The sequence below is a fragment of the Condylura cristata genome, unplaced genomic scaffold, assembly GCF_000260355.1.
Source record: "Condylura cristata isolate star-nosed mole 26May11 unplaced genomic scaffold, ConCri1.0 scaffold00017, whole genome shotgun sequence".
NCBI lineage: Eukaryota > Metazoa > Chordata > Mammalia > Eulipotyphla > Talpidae > Condylura > Condylura cristata.
Window position 1 is genome coordinate 14439008 of NW_004567118.1, and position 13951 is coordinate 14452958.

A 13951-nucleotide genomic window follows, 5' to 3' on the forward strand; every position below is an offset into this window, starting at 1 on the left:
ATGATCACCTTATTGGTGAAACCACCTTATAATGAAGTGCTTTCAGTAACTAACTCTTGGACTAGATCCAAAATAACTCATCTCATACTAAAATCCTCCTACAATAAATAAGCTTTAATGTATTAAGGAAAACAAAAGTTGTCTGAAACTTACTAATCAAAAAATGTAAACTTTGAAAATTTAATGGTAAATACTAATTAAAAGGACTACTACATTTGTTAACAGGCATAATTAGTAGATGTTTCAGTACTTTTTAAAAATAAATTTGTTTCTTTTAAATCTACCTTTTTAAAGCAATTTAAGGTTTTATTATCTTATGCTTTTCTTAAATTTCATTTCACATCAGCATTTACAAGACTCAGTATTAAAATGTCTCTTGAATCCTTGTTATTATAAAGTACTAAATTGTACAAGTGACATATCATTTATCTAAACTATTTTTTATGCCACCATCTTTTATCTATGACTCATGTAATTGAAGGAGTCTAAAGAAATTAAATATTGATTGTTATTATTTTGGATCAATTACTGTCTTGGTTTATTTCTCCCTTTTTTTCAAAGTGGTGTTAATTGCATTCATATTTATATATTAACTATTTGTTCAAACACCAATCTTTTATTTCTTGTAAAAAGACCCAAGTAACCCACCTTGCCAGTCAGGACTTCACTGTATTGCTTGTGGAGCTGATTTATTACTTGAAGTAGAAAGAGGTAGGAAATAAAAAGGCATACTGTGTGCCATCCTTAGCATAGGCTTACTAAATTACAATAAAGTGAAATGAGTTAGTAATTCGTATTTCAGTCTATAAGGTTAATTGCCAGTATACATGGACTATATGTTGCTCTTAGACTTGGAATTCCACCTGACAGACTTGGAAAGTTATTTAACTTACGTGAATTTCTGGTTTTTGGTTTTCATTTAAAATTGGAGCTCAATAATTTCATAAGAAAAGGTTAAAAGATGAGTATCTAGTATAGTAGAGTATATAAAAGATTTAGATTTAATTACTAGGCAAGAAGAATTTGGGGTCAAAGGAGTAAATTTTGGATAGATTCTAGACCTGCCAATTTTTGAGTGAGTGCTGTTGGTCATAATTTTTTACCTCATATTTTCTGAGATGAAGAAAACAAGTAAGCAGTATCTACCTAGGAGCATTTTTGTGAGGATTCAATGAAATGACATGTAATATGTGAAAGTGCTTTGTAAGATCTGAAGTTATGTCCCAATATTAGTTGGTAGGGAACTAAAATAATATGTAATTGTTACTACAGTATCCTGAAACACACTTTCAAAAGGACTAATAAATCTATTAGAATTTGATTTATGTGGTGAAAATTACTTTGAAATTTTAAGAATTTCTATGAAGTTTATTGTTAGCATGGCTTAGATACTGTGAAATTTTATCTTCCATTTTTTACATTTCATTTTTATTTCTTAAAAGGAATCCACACTGTAAACAAAAACTGTTACAAAGGGACACTGAAATCCATAAATTTTTATTAACATTCTATAGAAAATGCATAGGGCAGAGTCTATTTGGTTTTGGTTTAGGGGTCTGTTGTTTCTTACTATATTCCCCACATTGTATTTATTAACCAAATAAGTTGAAAGAAGCATTCTGTTAATAGTGTATTTATTGTAGCAGGGCTTTATTATATGATACTGGGCTCTCATAATACCTATTTACCAATTTCTAGATGCTAGTAATCGTTCTTTTCCTAAAATTTTTAATTTTATTTTTATCACAGCATTAAATCCCTCACACTTTGTACTCTTTCATCACAGCATTAAATCCCTCACACTTTTGTACTCTTTCAGTTGTGGGCCAGGTATACCATTTATCTTTCTTCTAGAGGCTGTACGTTTACCAACTAACTACCAACGATGTTGGACTTTTGCACAGTGACTTTGAGATGCCCATAGACACTGTTCTCACACAATTGGATTCTAAATAAAATATTTAATTTCATGTTAACTAATTGGTTAGCCATAACTGCAATTGTTTTATAAGCCTTTCAAACCTGTTCTCACTCAGGGACAAAATTATTTTTTTCTGTGTCCCAATATAATATTATTTGATAATGCAACTAATATTGTAGAAGTCTATCTTTCCACACACTGTGATCTAAGGATAAGGGCAGCTTTCTATACTACCTGACATTTACTTATGTGTCCTCTCATTCTTCTGCCATATTTTGAGAGCCTGCTTTGCGTTAAGAGCTTTTGATGGGGAAAAGACAAGTAATACAAGAATCATATCTACCAGGAATTCATAGCTTAATTCACATGCAAACAAACACTTATGGTCAAGTGTAATAAGATCTATAATAGAGACAAGGCATATGGAAGTGTTTGTTGAGTATATGTATATTGGTATACACAGTTATGACTCTTAACTAGAGAATCTATAAGTTGATAGAGTTTATTTAACAAGGAAACATCTTGACAGAACTTTTTAATGAAAAGTAACATTTTACAAAGCATATTCTTTAGGAAATTTAGGATGTGCTATTTTTCCTGATATTTTCATCTTCAGCTCTCTTAGTCTTTCTACTGTGTATTATTGAGTGTTACTTACCTAAAGAGAACAAGGCAATAACACAGCAAACATATCTTCTGTAGTGTATCATGGAACCATAGCCATTGACTCAGAACAGGCTGCCAGAGTCAACAACACGTGGCATTCTCCTTATTTTACAGTGAAAGGAAACAATGAGACCAGACACTTTCCATTGTATTGGTACATTTGTACTTTCAAATTGATTTTAGTCCAGCTTTGTTTCCCAAAATCTCTTTATGGACGTAGTCTGAAAGCAAGCCTGTTATCTTACTTTCTTCCAAAGGAGTACTTTTTAGAATAGTCTTACAACATTCATTAAGATGTGTAAGTCCCTGAGGTCCACAATAGCCCTGGAAAATTGTACATTGCTTGACACATAGGTGCTTAGTAAATTTTTTTGATGTTTTCCCATCCTTTCAAAATAACCCCCAAATTTAGTATGAATAAAGGATATGTTATCAAGAAAATCAATTAGTGTTGCCTGAAGCACAGATCAGAACTAGTGCTCAGATGTCATAATTTTCAATTCCAGATTCTTAACATTTTATCAATTTGCCAATGCCAAAGCCTCAGTTTCTTAACTTTTTTTAAAAAGACTTATTTATTATGCATACAAAGCTGGAATATAGGCCAGAGGTGCAGAGGCAGTGAGAGGATTCACCAGAGACAGAGTGGGGAGCAGAACAGGCCAACTGATGAAGTACACTGCTGAGGGGAGCAGCTGGCGGGCCAGGAGAGGTCTGCAGCACCATGTGGGTCACCTCTAGGACGAAGTTCAAACTCATGCTGAAGTAGTGCTGTGATTTAACCTGCTGCGCCACCAGGAAGGGCCCAGTTACTTAACTTTATCTCATAATGATTTCACCTTTACTTCATCCACTTCCATGTTGTTTATTTTTGCTTTTGTTTTCTAAGACATTTATAAGAACTTTTTTGTTTTTGTCACTAATGCATCTGGTAAATGCTTTAAAATACAAAGCTCCCATTTGTGGCGCTGTTCTCACAAACTGATCTGAGGTACGCTATCTTGATCTGAGGTATGCTACTTTTATTTGGGTCCTGCATTGATTTGATATTACCTTATTTATTACTATTTGGGCATTTTAAAGTAGGGCAGAGCTTTGAATTCATTTACCTTGCTTATTTTAAGCACAGGATAACTGTCGCCCAAACCAAATTGAATTACTGTACACAGCAGTATTTAAGAAAATTACTGTAATGTTTGTGTGACATGCCTTTCCTAAATCTTTTTCATCTTATTTTATTGTCAGGATTTTTTTCAAGCCTTTCCCATACTGTACTGTACTGATGAAAATAAAAAGAAATCTTCCTGAATGTCAAAGCCCCTTTGCCATTGTTTACATATCAGGAAATAGTTTATGTCACCAATGACAGTGCTACCCTTAATCATTTAAAAACCACATTAATAGTTTATCAAATTTCAATCAAAAGTGATGATAAACTTGTTAATGGCTACATTGCTTTTTGTGACACTCTAGTTTTCAAATGTAAATAGGACAACTTTTTCATTTTCTTGTGAACTATGAAATGAAAAGTACTTTCAAAGCACTTTTTATGGAAGAAAGAATGAAGCAGAACCTCAAACTCATTTTGTTCAAAATGGAGAAGTATGTAAATAAGAAATGTCACATTGGAACAGATGACGCATTGATCTCTCTGTGTCTGATATTGAACCCAAACAAGACATTCCCAAGGCACAAATCCAGATGTCATGCTTTGGCAGTCTTGGCTTGGGTAAAGATGGGCAGTAACTCATGAAACAACCTGCAGGATAAAAGAGATTGGATCCTACCAGCTGTTCATAAAAAACAATGGGATGGTTACTTAAATAACAAATGACTCATAAACCCAAGTCCTTTTTCTTTTGCATACCTCATTCTTCGGTTGCCTAATGTGCTTTCTCAATTTTACAGCCACTTTCAAGGCTGCTCATCATGTTCATTTTTATCCTAATACTTTTTTTTAATGTGGGCTAGAAGGGACTAGGCCATATGTTATGATTTGTCCCAGCCCTGCAATCACCCAGAAATAATCTTAAACTCCACTCATTTCTAGAAGTTGTGTGGCTATGGAGAAATGTAAATGATCACATCATATAACCTAGCATCTATCATTTATCTATTTTCAGTACCAATGAATCATTTACAGTCTTTTCTACCCATCTAAAATCTGAGGGCAGCAAGCTTTATAATAATATCTATTTATCCAATATTAGGAATAAACGACACAATTATAAAACTATAATTTGGGGTTTTCCTTGCTGCTACTCCTTCCAAGGTGGGCTAGGCTAATCATGACAATTCTGAATGTTTACTTTGGTTACAAATGTCTGTAGAAACATATGGACAGATCATACGATTCTAATAATGTTAGTACTTTGCAGCTTTGACCAATTTCAATAATTTTTCTGGAATTGGAAATTCTTGTAGGAATGTACCCATTTATCAAAATATGAAAATGTGTTGTTAATTTTATAACTTGATGCAATACAGAAGTGTGAAGACTATAGGTTTGGGCAGATACAGTAACATCACATGAATTCACCCCATTTAACTGTATACCCTTACAGTGAAAGGCTATGTAGCTAATTTTTTTCTTAACTACATCTTCCAGTGCCACCTCATTGTGAGTTTCCTCTCTTCTTTTTATAGTGACTTCTAGGCACAATGTAATTGAGTCCCAAAAGAGATTGGGAGAGTGGTGTATATAAGAAAGGGCCTCTCTTGGTCTTTTATCTTGCCTCAACGGAATGCCTCTGTTTCATAGTTACCATTAATCCCTACAAAAGATAGCAAGTGCTCATTCCTTACCTGGTGTTCTCCCTTCCTCATGAAAAGTTAGAGTTTTACTCACTTTATACAAAGGACAGCCCAACATAAAGAAGATTTTCCTTGCATATTTGAGTTGTATTTGGTGCATTGTTCAACTGAAGAATATAGAGAAACATTACAGAGAACCTGAAAGCAGATACATAAAAGTAATGCTATTGTTGTGATGAATATACTGTAAAGGGAGCAATGCTCTTCCCACAGATGTATAGAAGCTTGAGCACAATTACTTTGTTATTTCTAAATGCTGAGGAAATATTGGCATCTTTGAAAATTTTTTCAATGTAGTCATTTGTTGCATGTAATTTCCATTGCAGTCTATTGTGAGAAATACTGCATTCTCATAATCATCAAATTTCTCTTTTAAAACTACCTGGTGTTAAAATTTTGAAAGATATCTTTATATTTGACCTAATGTAAACAGATTTTCTTATATTAGAATATGGAGATTTGTTAATAGTGCTTTCAGTTTTACATAGTTTATTTTGCAAGTAAAGAATTGCATTTTTCTTTTGGAAAAAAAAATTTGATTCTTAGCCATGGAAGCAAGCAAAATGGTCCAGAACATGAACTTTAGATGTGAACATATTAAATCCCAGTCTACTAGTTTTTAACTAATATTAACTCATATTCCCTAAAACTCAGTTTCCTAATCTATAAAATGAGTGAAATAATACCTCATAGAGTTGCTATGAGAATAAAATGAAATGATGAATTTATATAGAAGACATTAGCAAATGTACGTTATTGCTCTTTTAAAAAACCTACTTCTGTATTTTTCTGTAGACTAATGACTGTTAAAATCAAAATATTCCCTTTAAATACATTAACTCATGGTTTTCAAAATCACTGTCCAACCTTAACATCCAATCCACTTTCCAGTAGATCTTCATAATTGAAATTGAGATGTTGAATCTGGAAGTTCAGGATTTATGAAGTGTTTTTTGTTTTTTGTAGGCATGGAAACAGGTTTATCTTAAATACCATCTGGAATATGAAAGAATGTTCTTTAACCAGCTACTTACAAAGTAGAAATTGTGTCAGTTGGTCTCTATTCCCCGTCCTTTAATTGGGGCTGAATAAATGACCCTAGAAACATTGCTAAATTAAGGGTAAATTTATATATATATGTCATTGAAATTAAATGTGAAACTGCTTATGCATAACTATAATTGTGATGAAGATATATGAAGTATTGCTATAAACAGATAAATATAATCAAAAAGGTGTGTGTTCTCAATAAAAAAATAAGTATGATAGCCTACTAAAAATTGACTATGCCTAGATATAATACTTTAGGAAGTTTCACAGTAAACTATGTCAAAGCCAAAACTAAAAAACCACTTAGTATAACAGCATAGAAAATTTAAGGTACACTTCAATTGGGTGGTGAATTATACTTTAAAAACTTGCATTATTAAAGTAATTCTGTTTTATCTCTGTATTTTTAATCTGTTCATGTAAGCCTAATCAGGATTAATTATACATTAGAGACAAAGACATAACCCAAAGATTAGTCTTGAAGAATAAGGATCGGATTTCCAACTCATTTTAAACTGCTAGAGCATATCTCTAAACCAAGAGATTCAAAATTATGATAATAATATAAATACCTTGTTTATAAATACAGTTCCATCAGAGGATGGTAATACTTTTAGCAAACAAAGTCTAGGTACATTCTTAACGAACTATGAATAATGTGGTTTTTTTTTAAAAGTCAGATCCCAAGTAACTAAACATAGTAAGATTTTTAAAAAATGTTTTCTTAGTATAATATAAAGTGGTATGTAAGAACATGAACTTTTCAGTGAGACTGAAAAGCTTTCAGTGAGACTGATTGGATATCAAATTCTACTTCTGCTTCTTTATTAGTTCTATGACCTAGAACAAGTAACTTAACTTTCCTGTGCTTTTGTTTATTTTTGTGCAAAACTGGGGAAATAGGAGTACCTAGCCAATAGGGTTATTATGAAGATTAAATGAGTTAATTCTTATAAACCAGTTAGAACAGTGCCTGGTATGATATCAGAGTCAAGCAATGATAATTATAATGTTCATGTTCATAATGCTAATTATTTCTATTTATATTTCTCTAAAATTAGCCTTTGCTTATTAAAAAAAAAAAGTACAGGTTTACTCATTATCCCAGCATTAAACATAATTAGAACTTAGAAACTTTTATCTATTTCAGGCTTATGAAAATTTTAAACTATAATGTTCTACTTCTAACATCATGAAAAAGTATCATATTCCCTTAGCAACAGAAATGCACTGCTGCTGTGGATTTTATAAGGTGAGTTTCTATACACATTCAGAGGAAATGCCATTTATAAGCACACAGTTAATTGAATACTCACAGGAAGAGCACAGTTAAGTACTATTCCTTTGTGGGCTGGTGAATTATGCCTTACAATTAATATTTCTCTGTGGGAAAAAAATAGACCTTGTCTTTCTTCCAAGAACGGTAAAATTGGCAGTGTGGGAACTTTGAAAAGTTCTGACAGAATTATGTTTTATTTTTTTAATTTACTCTTCCCACTTGGAAATGTAATAAAGGTTTTGTAACAAAGGTTTGTTCCATTGTCTTGCTGATAAGAAGTTTAGACAGGGGGTAAGCAGAACTTGATTTTGGCTGGAGCCATTGGGAATTAGCCTTCAAATACGATTTTTTTTAAGTTATGCCATATCATATCCATCAGTATCACACATTTTAGTGAGTTAGGAAATTACATCATTTGTCATACATATTAAGTAGAGATGTGTGTTCCTGAGAGATAATTTTTATCATCTTCTACAATCTTACCTAAATCACACCAAAATCCAGGTATCACTTTTTACTTATTTTAATATAATGACTTTTTTCCTAAATATTGAAAGTGCTTAAGAATGTAAAATCTGAAATGACTGTGCTTTGTGCAAATGAAGGATTAGTTCTGCTATTTCTGGTTTCACTGTAGGTGATTTTTATAGGCATTTTGACAGTCTTACTGATGAAAATGAAATTTGTTCCGTAGATGTTAACATTTTTAACCCAAATATATCATTAATGATCAGTTTAAGGAAGTTTTTTTTTTAGTTATTGTTTTGATTAGTATGTGCCATAAAATACATTTTCTCCGACTTGTTTTTAACACTCCTTTTCTTCCTCATCTTCAAAAATACACACTGAACAATGTTTTAGCTTTTAATTCTGTGTATATCTATAGAAAAAGAAAAGTGATAAAACCTTTCTTTCATACCTCCCAGTTTGGCTTGTATACATATATAAATGAAAGAAAAAATTAGTGCTAGATAAAGATTTTAAATGCTCTATGTTATAATTCACTCTCTCCAGTAATATTTAATTAAAGCTTTGGAAATTTTTCTTGTTATCCTTAGAATTTATCTTTATAAGCTTCTAGATTCTTTAGAAGACACCTTAATATTGTTATTTCTGATTTGGATCATTAATATCTCAAAAGTTTCTTGTTTTTAAATATTTTATCTAGAATTCATAATTGTTATGTGCAGGAGGGCTGGCCTAGCACAAGCAATGTCACCATAACTAAAAATTGTCTTTTCATATTTATTATAGAATTTTAAGGTTTTTTTATTTGAATTAAAACCCTAGTATTATATGTAAATTAAGAATGATTGATCTTTTTTTATTATAATAGTTTATTTTTACATCATTTTGTCCCTTTTTCCATCTCATTTGTAATCCCCCATGGGCTTCCCATCACCAAATCACCCGTGTGCCATCACCATAGTCCAGTGCGCTTCCCCACTTCCCCCTTTTTTGATCCTATTTCACCCCCATAAAATGTCTATGGTATATAGTTATTCATTATTACTAATTTTTTTCCTGGTCCTTTATACTCTTGCTATGAGTGAAACCATCTGGTATTTTTCTTTTTCTTTCTGGCATATTTTACTAAGCATGATCCCTTCCAGCTCCATCCATGTTGCTGCAAAAGGCATGTGTTTGTCTTTTTTGGTTGCTGAGTAATACTCCATTGTGTATATATGCCACATCTTTTTAATCCAGTCATCTACTTTTTGGGCTTTTGGGTTGATTCCATGTCTTTCCTATTGTAAAGCAGCAATAAATATGGGGGTACAGGTGTCTTTTTGAATCAATGTTTTTGTGTCTTTTGGGTAGATACCTAGGAGTGGGGTTGCTGGGTCAGTTGTTGTCTTTAAGTGTCTTTCAATCTGATCTAAATTCCTCTTCTGTTGTTTTTCTTGTAGTTATTTGTTTGAGAAAAGGCACTCAAGTTATTTGTACCATAGATTTTTTTGCAATCTGGATCTAACTATGTGTAATAGCTTTATGGTATCATTTAGCAAGTTTTGATGGCCTCTGCATTTTCCATTATTTGGTAGTTGTACTTAAAGACTTGTCTAGATTCAGAATTGAGTTTGACAGACTTTTTAATTGGTAGTGTGTTCTTCCATCAAGATGTGTATGTCTATGTATCTCTATTAACAACTATTTATGTTCAGTACTTAGAGCCATTAATTCGTTGGATTCACAAAGTAGTGATACTCAGTTTTGTCTTCCTCTTTTCTGTTTGGTTACTCAGAGGTACAGTTTAAATAGGAAAGTCAGGATAAACATTTGATATCTTACTTTGCAGTAATTTTTATTATAAGCTCAAATATATTAATGTACTTCAAATTCCCTCTATTTTAAAAATAGAATAAAAACTCAAATTTTATTTCCATTAGTTAATACAGTCATTTTCAGGAGACATTATAAAATGAGGGTAAAATACCCTCTTCATAAAAAGAGGGTATTCAAATAGCTAGTAAACATATGAACACATAGTACTTTACTAGTCACCAGAGAAATGCAAGTTGAAACGACAATGCACTATTGCTATACATTTACCAGATTACTAAAATGAAAACAAAGTGCTAAAAATTGGTGAGAGTATAGAAAAGCCAGAATTCTCATTGTACCATTGATAGGAATAGAATTAGTATAGCCATTTTGGAAGCTTTTTCACAGTATCTAATAAAATTGAATGTGTGTGTGTGTGTGTGTGTGTGCGCATGTTTTTAAAAATCAGCTTAGTGAGGCGCAGAAAGAAATCTAGTAACTAAGATGTTGTTTCTTGATGTTACCTTTTTATCTGGTTACTAGTTAGTGCATGTACTTTGTAAAATTCACTGGGTTCTCAGCAACCCCACTCCTAGGTATCTACTTTGGCAAAAGACACAAAAAAAACTGATTGAAAAAGATACCTGCACTCCCATGTTTATTGCTGCTTTATTTACAGTTGGAAAGACATGGAAGCAGCCCAAATGCCCAAAAGTAGATGACTGGATAAAAAAGATGTGGTACATATACACAATGGAATATTACTCAACAACCAAAAAAATAAACACATGTCTTTTACAGCAACATGGATGGAGCTGGAAAAGATCATACTTAGGGGGATAAGCCAGAAATAAAAAGAGTAATACCAGATGGTTTTGCTCATAGCAGGAGTATATAATGGACCAGGCGAGAAAATAATAATAATGAATAGCTATATACCAGAGACATTTTATGGGAGTGGAGTGGGGAATGGGATCAAAAACAGTGGGGGTAGGGAAGTGTGCTGGACTATGATGATGGCACATGGGTGACTTGGTGATGGGAAACCCACAGAGATTACAATTGAGATGAAAAAAAAATGTACAAAATTATGTAAAAATAAATTATATTATTTTTTAAAAATCCACTGGGTTCTTATTATTTGCATACTTTTCTGTATATGTGCTATTCTTCAAATAAAAGTTGTAATATTTTCATCTAACCATTCCCACATACATTGATTAGGCTTATTTAGATAAAAAACAATAATCAAGACCCATTGGATGCAAGGCATTGTATGACATACTTATATCATGAGTAAGTCAGAATTCCTTTAAGTTGCTCACAAAGATTCTTTGGTAGGAAAACTTAAGCAACGAAACTGTTAAATTGCCTATGGCATGACCATATCATGTCTTCAGTTTTAGGAGAACAAGTGACTTTAAACTTTGCTAAAAAAAAGATCAAGTACATGCAACTCAGAGAAAAGTTTGGTCTATTATTTTCTTAACTGATCAGACAAGTCAGGGGCTATAAAGGTGGTCTTTGTGTAATAGGGATTTTGTGGGTTTTTTAGGGAGATCCATGGTAACACATTTGATAAACTTTTATCTTAAAGCGCCTTTCTGGAATACCAGTCTGACCTCAATCTGACCAAAGCCTTAGTTGATGTTTGCAGGAGGTAGCTTTTTCATTTTCTCAGCCTGCATGTTTATTATTGAATGTTAATCAGATCCATCATTAAAGATTTCATCTGCCACACAAATGCATAATTGGCTATGTCCGAGTGGTCACCTTTTGTCTTGAGCAGATTGCTAAAACTGCATTAAGCACTATTAAACCAAAATGATGACCTTATTAGTTTGTCCTTTACTTGTTTTCTAACAGATTGGGCCTTATTACTATGCAAACACACTATAAAGAGCAGTATTAGAAAAAGCTCATTATGAACTCTTCTTGTATAGAACAGCATTTTATGCTGAGGGATACATTATACATTTATTAAACTGTTTCATTGTGTATATTTTATAGAAAACCATTCAGTATTCATAGGCTAAAAGTGAGAAATGTGTAAGCCTCATTCTGTCTTGCTATTTTGTACCATATATTTTTATTGATGTGATGGCACACAGGTTGAAAAAGATTAAATATAATACTTGAATGATAATTTCCTATAAAGTAGCAAAGACAAATATAAGCCAAAAATAATCATGAAAGTATAATTTTAAATAATATACTTATAAACCTACATTTTCTCTTTGACATCTTTTTCTTAAAATCATTTTTGTTGACCTACAGAAGTTTATTTATAAAATAGTCATCTATTTGATTTACCAAAAGAAATATAGTGACGTTTCTTATTCAATATCTATTATGTTATTATTAAGTAAATTTGATGGCTATGAGATGCATGAAATTGGCAGTTATAGAGAAACAAACAATTTCATCATAATTGGTTTAGCAAAATGTGCTTCTCACTGATCTCCAGAACATCTTTGTAATCTGTCTGCTGCTAGAGCTGAGATTTGGCTACATATGAAATTATTGCAGTCTTACAATGAAATCCTCACCCATTGAGGTTCAGGTGGATTTAGCTTTATAATCTGATTTGAAAGTTCTAACTAGGCAGATTTAGATGGCTCTACTTTATATTTCTTGATCAGTGAATTTTAGTGAAGAATATTTATGATTTATATTTTATAAAAAAACTGAATCCTTTCAAACTCATACAATGCAAATATATTAGGAATGAGTTATTATCAATCATTTTAATAAATAAATTAATAAGGACAACAAAACTTATTCCTGTAGTGTTTAAGAATGAAAATGTCCATTTTTAAAAAAGATTTATTTAGTATGCATACAGAACTGGGGTACAAACCAGAGGTGGAGGGCAGTGAAAGGATTCACCAGAGACAGAGTGGGGAGCAGAACAGGCAGACCAATGAAGTACACTGCTGAGGGGAGCAGCGGGCGGGTCAGGAGAGGTCTGCTGTGCCATGTGGGTCAGCTCACTGCTCAGGGATCAAACTTGTGTTAAGCGGCTGCTGCTAGTTTCACAGTGCTGTGTTTTAACCGATGGCGCCACCAGGCAGAGCCTGAAAATGTTCATTCTTAATAAGGACTGCAAGAATTTTTCCTATAGTGTTTAAGAGTAAAAATACGCACTTAAAAATTCTAGCAGTTTTGTTGTTTTACTATTGTCATTTAGATTTATAACACATTCTTTCAGCTTTATTGAAGTGTAATTGAAAAATAAAAATTGTATATATGTAAGATATATAACATGAAGTTTTGACATACATATACATTGTGACATGTTACCACAATTAACCCAATTAAGATATCCATCATGTCACATGGTTAATAATTTTTTCATGTGGTAAGACAATTAAGATCTACTCTCTTATTAATTTCAATACAATATTACACACTAGTGTAACTGTACATTAGGTCTCTAGAACTTATTTCTAAGTTTGTCCTCCAGTGTCATCTTTGTCATTGCAAATGGCAGGATTTCCATTTTCTTAAAGGCTGAATAATGTATCATTGTGTGTGTGTGTGTGTGTGTGTGTATATATATATATATATATATATATACTGCATTTTCTTTATCAATTCATCCATCAATAGACATCATTCTTACAACCTGTAGTATACATGTTTGTATTTCAGTTGGATATGTACATAGGTAAGGATTTGCTAGTTTTTAAGTTATGTCAATGTTCCGTTTCAGTGAATACAGTTTTCGAAAGTGATTCTATTTCCATTCCCACTAGTAATAAATGACAGTTCCAGTTGTTCCACGTCCTTACCTCACTTAACATTGCCATTCTTTTCATTTTAGCCATTTCTGGTGGGTATGTATTTTTAACATGTATTTCCATGACTGCTAATAAGCTTTCTTTGGGTTGATTGGCAATTTGGCATCCTCTTTTGGGAAGTACCTGTCTAAATCTACATCTTTGGGTTTTGTT

General features: G+C 32.3%; 1 pseudogene; it reads left to right on the forward strand.

Annotated features, from left to right (window-relative positions):
- Positions 1-7643: 7643 nt before the first annotated feature.
- The window catches only part of LOC101637225, a 17038-nt pseudogene continuing 10730 nt past the window's right edge, over positions 7644-13951 (forward strand).